Source organism: Macaca fascicularis, chromosome 10 (genome assembly GCF_037993035.2).
Source record: "Macaca fascicularis isolate 582-1 chromosome 10, T2T-MFA8v1.1".
Taxonomy (NCBI): Eukaryota; Metazoa; Chordata; class Mammalia; order Primates; family Cercopithecidae; genus Macaca; species Macaca fascicularis.
The window spans coordinates 83280532-83293077 of NC_088384.1; the positions used below are offsets into that span (position 1 = coordinate 83280532).

The 12546-nt window shown below is 39.5% G+C and overlaps 1 protein-coding gene across 7 annotated transcripts in view; it reads left to right on the forward strand.

Moving 5' to 3' along the window:
* RNF24 (ring finger protein 24) overlaps positions 1-12546 on the forward strand; it is a 93181-nt gene that overhangs the window by 20581 nt on the left and 60054 nt on the right. Inside the window, exon 1 of one of the 7 annotated variants that reach the window (XM_065522811.2) lies at positions 9135-9367. The exons of the other annotated variants lie outside the window; for them this stretch is intronic. The gene's annotated coding sequence lies outside the window, so the exon portion shown is untranslated. Of the gene's footprint in view, positions 1-9134; positions 9368-12546 lie in introns of those variants that run through there. 7 annotated transcript variants of the gene reach the window in all.

The following is a 12546-nucleotide window of genomic DNA, read 5'->3' on the forward strand; positions in this document are numbered from 1 at the left end:
TCACTACAACCACTGCCTCCTGGGTTCAAGCAATTCTCCTGCCTCAGCCTCCTGAGTAGCTGGGATTACAGGCACATGCCACCAGGCCTGGCTAATTTTTTTTTTTCTTTTTGAGATGGAGTCTCCCTCAGTCACCCAGGCTGGAGTGCAGTGGCACAATCTCAGCTCACTGCAACCTCTGCCTCTCGGGTTCAAGCGATTCTCCAGCCTCAGGCTCCCGAGTAGTTGGGACTACAGGCATGTCCCATCATGCCTGGCTAATTTTTGTATTTTCAGTAGAGACGGGGTTTCACCATACTGGTTAGGCTGGTCTCGAACTCCTGATCTCAGGTGATCCACCCACCTCGGCTTCCCAAAGTGCTGGGATTACAGGCGTGAGCCACGACACCTGGCCTAATTTTTGTATTTTTAGTGGAGTCGAGGGTTTCACTATGTTGGTCAGTCTGGTCTCGAACTCCTGACCTTGTAATCTGCCCGCCTCGGCCTCCCAAAGTGCTGGGATTACAAGTGTGAGCCACCATGCCTGGCCACATTTTTTATTCTTATGTGAGCCTGATGGGCTGAATGTTAAGTATTTTATTTCGGGATACCCAATTATTGCATATTAGTATAAATGAGATGTTGGAGACAGGATACATAGAAGTGCAACCCTTAGAGCATATTCCCCCTCAGATTTTTGCATGTGGTTTCATAAATAAAAGCCAGCCTTTTAACTTTGAAAACCCAGCCTCTCTGTGCCTCAATTTCTTCCTCTGAGAAGTGGAGCATTTGGACTGCGATACTTAATTAGTGCTGAATATAGTTCTGTGAAAATAATTGGCAAATGTATTGCTGATGGTCCCCATTACTTCTTACATCATATCAAAAAGATTACATTGTAATGTTAGATTTCCTATATTCTAATTAGTTGCCTCATGTGGTGTCATAAGTATCTGTAGCCTTAGCAAAAGCGTATTTTTCTGTCCATGTGCAGTGGCTTACATCTGTAACCCCAACACTTTGGGATGCCAAAGCAGGAAGATCACTTGAGCCCAGAGGTTTGAGAGCAGCCTGGGAAACATAGGGAGACCCCATCTGTGGGAAAAAAAATTAATTGGCTGGGCATGGTGGCACATGTCTGTGGTTCAAGCTACTCTGGAGGCTGAGGAGGGAGGATTGTTTGGGCGTGGGAGTTTGAGGCTACAGTAAGCCATGATCACACCATTACACTCCAACCTGGGCAACAGAATGAGACCCTGCCTCAAAAAAAAAAAAAAAAAAAAAAATCCTGTATTTTTCTGAACTAGAATTAGAATCCATGATCTGTTATTCTAAATGGTCTGTGAATACAAAATAAAACAGTTCTGACCTACCTAGAACATCAGTATATTAGAAGGGTTCAGCTGTGAGTGACAGAAAACCTGAAACAAGTGGCTTAAAATAAGATTAAAATGTATTTCTTATTCATGTAAAAGTTGGTACAGATCTGGAATGGAGCTTCATGGCATCAGGGACATTTTACCACTTACTCCTAGTTCTCTCTTACCACTCTACCCTCTTCTTGGGTGTAAACCTTATTTTTATTGAGCAAGATGGTAGCACCCATTGCAGGTACAGGATGGAGAAAGGGATGAAGCAGAAGATAGAAGGCACCTGTCAGTGTTCTGTTAAGCATGATTCCCAGAAAACTTCATGTGCATCAGTTACATTGGCCAGAACTGAGACATATGGCCATGTACAGCTGCAAGGAAGGCTAGGAAGTGTAGTCACGTGCTCAGCCAAAAATTATAATTAAGTGGAAGAAAGGGAGAACAGATATTGAGGGTGGGGTAGGACAGAAAACCATCAGTCTCTGCTACAAACTCGTTAATGATAAACAAAGGGAAAAACCAAAGAGCAGCTACCATTATGTCTCTTCCTCTAGATAAGGAGGCTTCTGTTTCTCATAGCTGATATGAATTCTCTCAATGGAAATGTCCATTCAGAGAATATACTAATATACAAGACCTGATCTCTACAAAATATATATATATATATGTATTTTTAAAATGTCTTTCTCTTTTCTGTAGTTGTGTTAGTGCAGAGAATCTTCCAAAAGAAACCTGCTAAATATATTTTCTGGTTTGAATTTTGGAGTTGATATTATGGTTTATAAGCCAACCTCTTGTGAGTTTGGTTAAGTGTAAATTTTTCCAGTGAGTCTGTGAGCCCCTGGGGAAAATGATGAAGCAGAGAATAGACCCAACCCTTGACATACTGTGACCTTACTGGGAGCATATATCTTGTACAGCTTCATATGACCTGAGGCGCTCATCATTCATTCCTGATCTTGAAGGAAGAGAAAAATTACAAACTTAGATAGTCTTTAATATATCCATCTATAAAACCAGAATAATAGCACTTTGTGTGATGAAGATTAGTAGTAGTCTTGTAAAACATTTTTATAAAGGAAAGAGAGCTTTCAGGGCTAATGAAATTGCAAGTCTTGATTCTTTAAGACTCATTTAGAGGATTATTCGCTGTTCTGAAATGACTGTGATTTTCAGCATTTTTGAAAAAAATAAAATCAGCAGAACCAAATTCACCCCCTAAATATTGGAATAGCATTTGATCTGCCCCGTTGTCTCAGTTGTTCCATTGCCTGCCTAAAATCATTTTAAAGATGAAGTCTTCACTATCTTTCTTAAAAGAACGAGGTGATCCTAGTAGACAAAGGGGAGACTTTCAAGCAGTGCTTAGGAGTATAATATCTAGAAATGCAAGGTAATTATCACCAGTGTCAACCTACCAGGCAGCCTGCACACTTTGCTGGATTCATAACCATTTGAAGAATGCTGAATTTGTCATGAACATCTTAGATGCTGTTTTGTGGCTATAGAATTTTCCTTCTACAGAATTTAGATCTAAAAACAGATAGGCTTTTAATTTAAACAGGTTGGCTATCTGGAAATTGTTGTTGAAGAAAGGTAGCTAAACTGATGTCTGTTTCTCAGTATTCTGTACCCTGTCCCTGTCACTTCAGAAAGGAGTCCCCTTGTGGTTCAGGCTCAAAGATGTAGATCTAACCCAGAGTGGCCCAGGGAGATGTGCTCAGGCCCAAATGATTCTTAACCCCAATGCCAGCCTCACACCAGAGAACAAAAAGAGACCTGATGGTAATGATGAGGACTCACTATATGCCAGGCACACCCCAGAGGTGGATGTGGGTAACTCTCCCTATTTTATAGATGGGACATTGAGACTTGCCTACAGTCGTAGTGGTGGGGTGTGGCTAAACTCAACTCTGCAAGGTTAATGCCTCTGCTATGCCATCTTTCACGGAACCCACTTACTGCCATGCAGCTTTCTCTAATTTGCTCTGAGTTCCTGGCTATGAATTGCTAAACTATCAGTGACATTATCTTCTCTCACTTTTAAGGCTCTACAATGAAAGAATCTTCCATTTTTCATTTGTTAGCTTGTTGCTGTTTTCCCACTCTAGAAGTGCTTGTGGTTTACTAAACTTCTTTATTTCACTTTTAGTGCATACAGTTTATGCTTTCTAGTCTTTTGTCTTCAGGGATTCTAAACTCCTGTGGGAATTCTGGTACCTTTTCGGGTAACTAAGAATTCACCATTAAAGTCCTGGAATTAATGTGCTCAATCTAGAATCCTCAAGAATAAGAAGTGAGCTATCAAGGTTTATAGAGAACCCTGTTGACACTTCTCCCAGAGTAGCTTCAATAGGGTCCAAAGACTCTTCACCTTTCACAGGGGTTTGGGTTTGAATTAGGATCACTGACAGCTCAGCAACTTTTATGCTACCAATTAGAAAAGGAGGTCACTATATAGAGAAAATTTAGTGCCTTCTAATCACCTTTGTATACTTGAATTTAGTTATTAATTTACCCTGTCTGTAGACTGAACAAACTCAACTCCTTTAATTTAAAACAAACTAAATAACTCTTTAATGACTGCTCCATTAAACAGAGTTGTATTGATTTATATCTGTTATACTCCAGAGGTAGATGTTGTAACTCTGTGCTTTTCCAGGGAGTTATAACTGACTGTTGATGGACAGGTGTCTCAAATACAACTGATACATTCAGATTGTCACAGCCAATTCCTGCGTTTAAAGAGTGGCTTTCTTTTTTCTATCTTTAGGGCCACTCTGGCTCTTTATTTCAGGATGTTTTCTTGATTTTTCTTGATTATCACATAGACCTAGCAATTCCCAAAGCAGGTTTTTAATATTCAGTGCTGTTTCGAGAAGCGTCATGACATTTTCAGAATGAAATGAACATTGATTAATTTTAATTTAAAAGACACAGTTCCTTGTCACAGATTGGAGGAGACTAAAGAGGTATAACTAAATGCAACAGTTGGGCGCAGTGGCTCATGCCTGTAATCCCAGCACTTTGGGAGGTCGAGGTGGGCAGATCACGAGGTCAGGATGGGACCATCCCGGCTAACATGGTGAAAGCCCGTCTCTAAAAATACAAAAAAATTAGCTGGGCGTGGTGGCAGACGCCTGTAGTCCCAGCTACTTGGGAGGCTGAGGCAGGAGAATGGCATGAACCCAGGAGGCAGAGCTTGCAGTGAGCAGAGATCACGCCACTGCACTCCAACCTGGGGAACAAAGTGAGACTCCGTCTCAAAAAAAAGATAGAACTAAATGCAATGTGGGATCCTAGAACAGAAAAAGAATATTAATGGGAAAACTGGGGAAAATTGCATAAAGTCTGTATTTTAGTTAATAGGATTATATCTGTTGATTTCCTGTCTTTCTACTATCCTTATGTAAGATTTTAACATTTGGGGAAGCTAGGCGAAGGGTATTTGGGAACTCTTGCAACTTTCCTATAAATCGAAAATTATTTCAAAATAAAAAGTTTAAAAATATATACTTTGTTGCTATTTATTTAGGAATTATGGTGTTGGTCTTTCTGGAGGCCCTCTAAGGCAATGAAGATGATCCAAGATGCATCAGCATACTAACTGCCCACAGGAACCAACCAAGGAAATTGTTTTTACTTGTGTATCCATTCTAACCCTACTACTGCAGTCCAGGCTTATCAAGGTCCATGGAAGGCAGCAGGTTCTCATGGGAAGAGTAAGAGATTCGAATTCAGATATGTGGCCAGGCGTGGTGGTTCGCGCCTGTAATTCCAGCACTTTGGGAGACTGAGTTGGGCGGATCACTTGAGGTCAGGAGTTTGAGACCAGCCTGGCCAACATGGTGAAACTCCGTCTCTACTAAAAATACAAAAATTAGCTGGGTGTGGTGACGGGCTCCTGTAATCCAGCTACTTGGGAGGCTGAGGCAGGAGAATCACTTGAATGTGGGAGGTGGAAGTTGCAGTGAGCCGAGATCAGGCTACTGCACTCCAGCCTGGGTAGTAGAGTGAGACTCCGCCTCAAAAAAAAAAAAAAAAGATGTGAGTTTGTTTCTTCTACCACTCACTAGTGGTTTCAGTTTGGGCAGCCAGCTTGACTTTTCTGAGTCTCAGTTTTTCATCTGAATACTAGGGAGCATAGTATGTATCCCATAGTGATTATAAGGATTAAATAATATATATACATCCTAGTCACAAACTCTAAAGCACAATGTAAAATGTTCATTTTGATTAATATCTGAATTAATCACTTGGAAAAAAAAGGTTCTTCAGTTTCAGGGATTATATATATATCAGGCTAGCTCTTTTAATTTTTCCTAGATTAATTGTATTGCTACATTGGATGTAATCAAAATCCATAGATGATATATTTACAGTTGTGCTTATAGCATTTTTATTATTAACAGTCCATTTGAACGTAAACCAGGATGGCAGAGAAACAAAGTAGTAAGCTGAACACTGTAGTCTATTTAATACAAAGATTTACTTGCATTATTATTTTGACTTATTTAAGCCAATGTCTAGCCTTTTTGCTTTGGAAATTATGACACTAGGAAGAGAATTTCAAATATTAAAATCCCAAATCTGTCAGTTTCCATGAAATTTAAAGCCAAAGTCATTAATGGAATCCATGGAGCTATTTTCAAGGGAGACCCTAGAGAGATACAATATCCAGTCTAACAATTGTATGAGACTTACAACATTGTAGTTTGTTTGCAAAAGTAAATTATTCTATAACTAATTGAAAACAAGGAGCTTATTCAAAATACTGAAGTGTACAAAAGAACAACAACAACAACAAAAAAAGACAAAATACTGAAGTGCTACCGGGTAGCTGTGATGAAATTTTATGTTTCCTATTTTACATCCGAGGGATCTAAAGTTTATTCTAAGTCCGTAGTTCATGTGGCTTCATGCTCTGATTCTGCCTGGTAAAGTGCTGCAGTGTGGTTTCAACCAGATTCTAATTATTCTTCTTCCTGTATGTTGATTTAGCTGCTTTACTAAAGCAGCCTCACATAACTCAATCAGGATTTTCTCCAAAAATTTCAATCTAATGCCAAAACCAAAAGAGATCAAAGAAATGGAAGATTTCCTAGTGAAGTCAGAGCTGCTCATCATTAGTGCTTACCTTTGAATAAGGAGAAATACTTTAAAAAGCTAACTGTTATTGAGTGGGTAAAGTAATGAGTAAGATCTCTGTTACCCTCAAGGAGTATTGTATTGCTACACTGGATGTAAACAATGTAGTATTACAGGATTACAATCAATGAAATTCTGGGCTCAAGGAGTACATTTTCCAACTCAGTAAAAAGTAGTGTGTTAGCAGGTATAGATGGAAATTCTCTGTGTGTGTGTGTGTGTGTGTGTGTGTGTGTGTGTGTGTGTAGCCACACATATTCTATTCATGAAACAGCAATCTCATTAGATTAAGACAAGAATGTGCATTATTCATGTTACTTTTACTGTCGTTCTAGAGATATTAGACAACTGAGAAGAAACAATTTATATATAATTATAAAGGAATAATTAAAATGATCATTAAGTGATTACCTTATCTAAGGAAATGCTGATTTAAAACAGATAGCTATAGGATATTTGTGAAGTGTCTAATTATCCTTGTGATAATTTTTCCTCATTACATTTATCCAGAAAAAGCCAGGATTTTCAACTAAGTCTTTTAAATAAGAATCAAGATTTTTAAATTTCTATGAATGTTTACAAACAACTGGGACAATTTTCTTTAAAAATAGCTTCTTAAGGCCTGAAGCAGTGGCTCACGCCTGTAATCCCAGTACTTTGGGAGGCTGAGGTGGGCGGATCACAAGGTCAGGAGATCAAGATCATCCTGGCTAACACGGTGAAACCCCATCTCTACTAAAAGTACAAAAAATTAGCCGGGCGTGGTGGCACATGCCTGTAGTCCCAGCTACTCGGGAGACTGAGGCAGGAGAATCACTTGAATCTGGTAGGCGAAGGTTGCAGTGAGCCAAGATGGCACCACTGCATTCCAGCCTGGGCAACAGAGTGAGACTCCATCTCAAAAAAAAAAAAAAAAAAAGCTGCTTAAAAAGTAAATAAAAATGGGCCGGGCGCGGTGGCTCAAGCCTGTAATCCCAGCACTTTGGGAGGCCGAGATGGGCGGATCACAAGGTCAGGAGATCGAGACCATCCTGGCTAACACGGCGAAACCCCGTCTCTACTAAAAACACAAAAAAATTAGCCGGGCGAGGTGGCGGCGCCTGTGGTCCCAGCGACTCGGGAGGCTGAGGCAGGAGAATGGCAGGAACCCGGGAGGCGGAGCTTGCAGTGAGCTGAGATCTGGCCACTGCACTCCAGCCTGGGCGACAGAGCGAGACTCCGTCTCAAAAAAAAAAAAAAAAAAAAAAAAGTAAATAAAAATAAAAGTAGCTTCTTCCAATTCCATTAACAATTAAATTTTTTATTCTCTTCAATAAGTAACATTAACATATACTAGCAACAAAATACTAAAGATATTATAAACAGGTATTCAGTGAAGTCATTGTCCTTCTAGCCCTGTCAGAGCCTCAATCACTGATACCAGTTTTTATATATTTTTCTAGAGACCTTTTTAGACATATACAAAGCTAGCTTCTCTTTTCTTTTTATATCAGTGGTAGTATGCCACATGCACGGTCTGTATGTTATTTTGTTTTGTTTTTTATTTAGCAATGTTATGGAACTGTGCCAAATCTACATTTTTTTTTTTTTTTTTTAATTTTTAGAGACAGGATCTTGCTCTGTCATCTTGGCTGGAATGCAGTGATTTGATCATAGCTTGCTGTAGTCTCGAACCTTAGGTCACAGATGATCCTCTAACCTCAGCCTTCTGAGTAGCTAGGACTACAAGCATGTGCCACCATGCCCAGCTAATTAAAAATAATAATATATATATTTTTAATTGTGTTGACCCAGGCTGGTCTCTAACTCCTGGCCTCAAGCAGTCCTCCCACCATGGCCTCCCAAAGTGCTGAGATTACAGGCGTGAGCCACCATGGCTGTCCTGGTATCATTCTTTAACAACTGCAAAATATTAGATTATAGTGATATTCCATGACGTAACCAATTACATATTCAGGTTGCCGCCAACCTTTTGCTTTTATAAACAAGGCTGTGTGAAGAGCCTGGTACAAACGTGTCTTTGCGTATGCGTGCAACTACATCTGAAAGATAAATTCCTAAATGTGGAGTTGCTGGGTCAATAGGTAAGTGCATGTATAATTTTGCTGAGTTGCTTTTGTGGAAGCCAATAATTCTACTCACAGTGCCACTAATAATGTGTGAGAGTACTTTTTTCTCCTAAGCAGAAAGTTTCTGTGGATTTTTTTAGGGGGTGCTTCTGGGTTTTACTTAGAAAGGCCTTCTGCATTTTGAGATTATTTTTTAAATTCTTTGATATCTTTTAATATTTTCATAATTTCATTTTTTATATTTAAACCTTTGGTACAGCTCAGATATATTTTAATACAAAGAATAAGGCTATCTTAATTCCTTTTCTCAACTGGCTACCTAATTGTCCCAATATCATTTGTGAATAATCCATCTCTCTCTCTCACTAATGGGAAATGTCAGCTTTATGATTCCTATATTAATTTGGGCTATTCTTTAACTTTCTTGTATCCACTAGCATAAGCTAGGTTATGTTGTGGTAACAAACAACCTCAAAATCTTAATGGCTTACAACAAGAATTTTCCTTCCTTTTGGTACGTGTTCATCAAGAGTTGGCTGAAAGCTGTACTCCATGTCTTCTCACTCAGAAACTAATGGAGTTGCCACCATCTTGAACATTACCAGCTGTCCTGATTAAGGGAAAGAGGGGCCTGGAGAATCTCACACCATCAATAAGATGTTCAGCCTGAAAGAGACATACATCAGTTCCCTTCACAGCTTGCTGACAAGTTTTAGTCACATGACCCTACCCACAACAAGACAGCCAGGAAGTACAGTCATACATGTGTGCAGAAGGAAGATGGAAAGCTGAAAATATTTGGTAAACAGCAACTATCCTATCTCTATTCTGTCCTGTTCATCCGTCAATTCAAGTGTCAGCAGCACAGGTTTTTCTTTTTTAGAATATTTCTGGCTATGCTTTCATTTTCATTTTTACTTTTAAACTAGAATTAGCTTCTCCAACCACTCTTATCCTCTCAGAAAAGACAAACCCTGTCAGTTTTTTAAAATTGTATCTGCATTAAATTGATGGATTTAAGGAAAATTGACATCTTTATAATATTTAGAATCTTTACAACCAAGAAGAGGATATTTTAGTTACTCACATCTTTTTTTGTGTCTTTTATATTTTCTTAATACAGATTGCATGTATTTATTAGTATTCTTTTTGTTCTTTTAGTAAGATTCTTTATTTTACCATCACCTGCAAATAATCATTTTAATTTCTTCTTTGCAATCAGGTTGGTTTTCTTGAAGGATTAGACAAGATACAGCCATTTTCAAATAATATATATCTATTACCCAAAATATTTTTCAAAAAATTTCATATGTGCCTGGTGCAGTGGCTCACGCTTGTAATCCCAGCACTTTCTGAGGTCATGGCAGGAGAATCCCTTAAGCTCAGGAATTCCAGACCAACCTGGGCAAAATAGCAAGACCCCATCTCTATAAAAATAAAAAAATTAGCTGGGCTTCATGGTGCATGCCTATAGTTGCAGCTCCTGGGGAGGCTAAGGCAGAAAGGTTGCTTGAACCCAGGAGGTTGAGGTGGCAGTGATCTGTGATTGCACCTCTGCATTCCAGCCTGGGCCACAGAGCAAGACCATGTCTCAAAAAAACAAACAACAAAAAAGAGTTTCTTTTCATGATCCATCTCTATATTAATTCCAGTGAATAAGTAGGTTAACATTAATGATAACTGCTGTTTATTTCAGCTACTGGACACACCAATTTTTTTTTTTTTTTTTTTTTTGAGACAGGATCATTCTCTGTCACCCAGGCTGGAGTGCAGTGGCATGATCACGGCTCACTGCAGCATCGACCTCCTGGGCTCAAGCAACCTTCTCACCTCAGCCTCCTGAGTAGTTGGGACCACAGGTGCATACCATCACACTTGGCTAATTTTTAAATTTTTCTGTAGAGACGGGATCTTGCCATGTTGTCCAGTCTGGTCTTGAACTCCTGGGCCTAAGCTATCCTCTCACCTCGGCCTCCCAAAGTGCTGGGATTATAGGCATGAGCCACCACGCCCAACCTGAAACACCAAAAAAAAAAAAAATTTTTTTTTAATTTTAAGCTGCTGCTGCTGCTGAAGATAAAGATGCTTACATATGTGATTAGTTACCTATACATCTGGAAAATTTTTGTTTAATTTCCCTAATTTACATCATCTCTACCTATGCTTGCTTGTATTTTTCTCGTATATCTAGCTAGCCTCTTAAGAGTGAATACTCTCTAGTTTACTGTAAATTACTGCCGGCAGTGAAAACTCTTTAAATTATGTCCCCACTCATCCCCTTCCAAGAGTCCAGTACAATCACAGAAGAAGCTGAGCTGTTTAAATAATATGAGAATCTCAGAACCTCAGTTCACATGGCTCATTGAATCCTCTATTGTGGGATTCTTTTCATGGAAACACCAAATTTTTAAGAATCATATTTGTTTTGTGCTCTGCAGATATCTGTTATGCTGACCTATATGAGAACCAGGAGCTAATGAGTCTTTAATGTAGACTAAAAATTGGCTCTGAGTAAAGAGACTCACAGGCCCATTCATCAGACTTGAGAGAGATTTAAAAGTAAACATCTGCAGATAATCAGAGGATAGTTTTGAGTGCCAAAATGAGGCATTGCTCTCCTGTTGCATTTTGATTTTCCTCGCAGCAGAAAAAAAAATGTTGTTTTCTTGGGAACAAAATCAGCTTTTTTCTAAAATTAAGTAGTTATGGTATTACCCCTAGAGTTTATTTCATGTTGAGATGGGAACCGCTCATTGCTTCGTATTTCTTTTCACACTGCCTTTGTGTAATTAAGATGTAAAGTTCAACCTGAGAGTATTTTCTTCCTTTATAACTTGTCTTCCATTTCATCCTCCTTCTGTCTGCATTACTCTGTGTTGTTTCCCCCTAACTCATATTCCTAAGAGTGCTGCCATCAGTTAATCAAAAAACAATTAATCATGTAGAAGTCAATAGTTAAATGTTGATTAGCAGATTTTTTGTAAAAGTGTAGGGCTGGGAGTTGTGGCTTACGCCTGTAATCCCAACGCTGGGGTAAGAGGATCCCTTGACTCTAGGAGTTTGAGGCTGCACTTAGCTATGATCATGCTACTGCACTCCAGCCTGGGTGATGGAGCAAGACTCTGCCTCTTTTAAAAAAAAGAAAAAAAAGGCCAAGGTGGATGGATCACGAAGTCAGGAGATCGAGACCATCCTGGCTAACACAGTGAAACCCCATCTCTACTAAAAATACAAAAAATTAGCTGAGCATGGTGGCACGCGCCTGTAGTCCCAGCTACTCGGGAGGCTAAGGCAGGAAAATTTGCTTGAACCTGGGAGGCTGGGGCTGCAGTGAGCCAAGATTGTGCCACTGCACTCTAGCCTAGGCAACAGAGCGAGACTCTGTCTCAAAAAAAAAAAAAAAAAAAAAAAAATTTACACTGCATGCACACTCATGCCTGGGATACAGATGTCAGAAGGGAATTTGAGTTCTACTGAATCTATGGCACAAAAACAAAAGAAGAAAGGGGCTGGCATGGTGGCTCATGCCTATGATCCCAACACTTTGGGAGGCCAAGGCAGGGAGGATCACTTGAGGCCAGGAGTTCAAGACCAACCGGGGCAACATGGTTAAACCCCGCCTCTACAAAAAATAATTTCAAAAAATAGCTGGGTATGGTGACATGTGCCCATAATCCCAGCCACTCGGGAAGCTGAGGCAGGAGGATCCCTTGAGCTCAGGAGGTCGAAGCTGCAGTGAGGTATGATTGCACTACTGCACCCAATCCAAGCGACAGAGCAAGGAGGGAGGGAGGAAAGAAGGAAGGAAGGAGGCAAGGAGGAAACAGAAGGAAGGAGGAAAGGGAAGGAAGAAAGAAAATAATTAAATCCATACCTGTGAAAAGGTATGGATTTAATTATTTAAAAAAAATTGTTTAATTTTTTTTAATTGTTAAAAAAAAAAAAGGGAGCATGAGACGTTAAAGTCTTCTTTGCCCTCA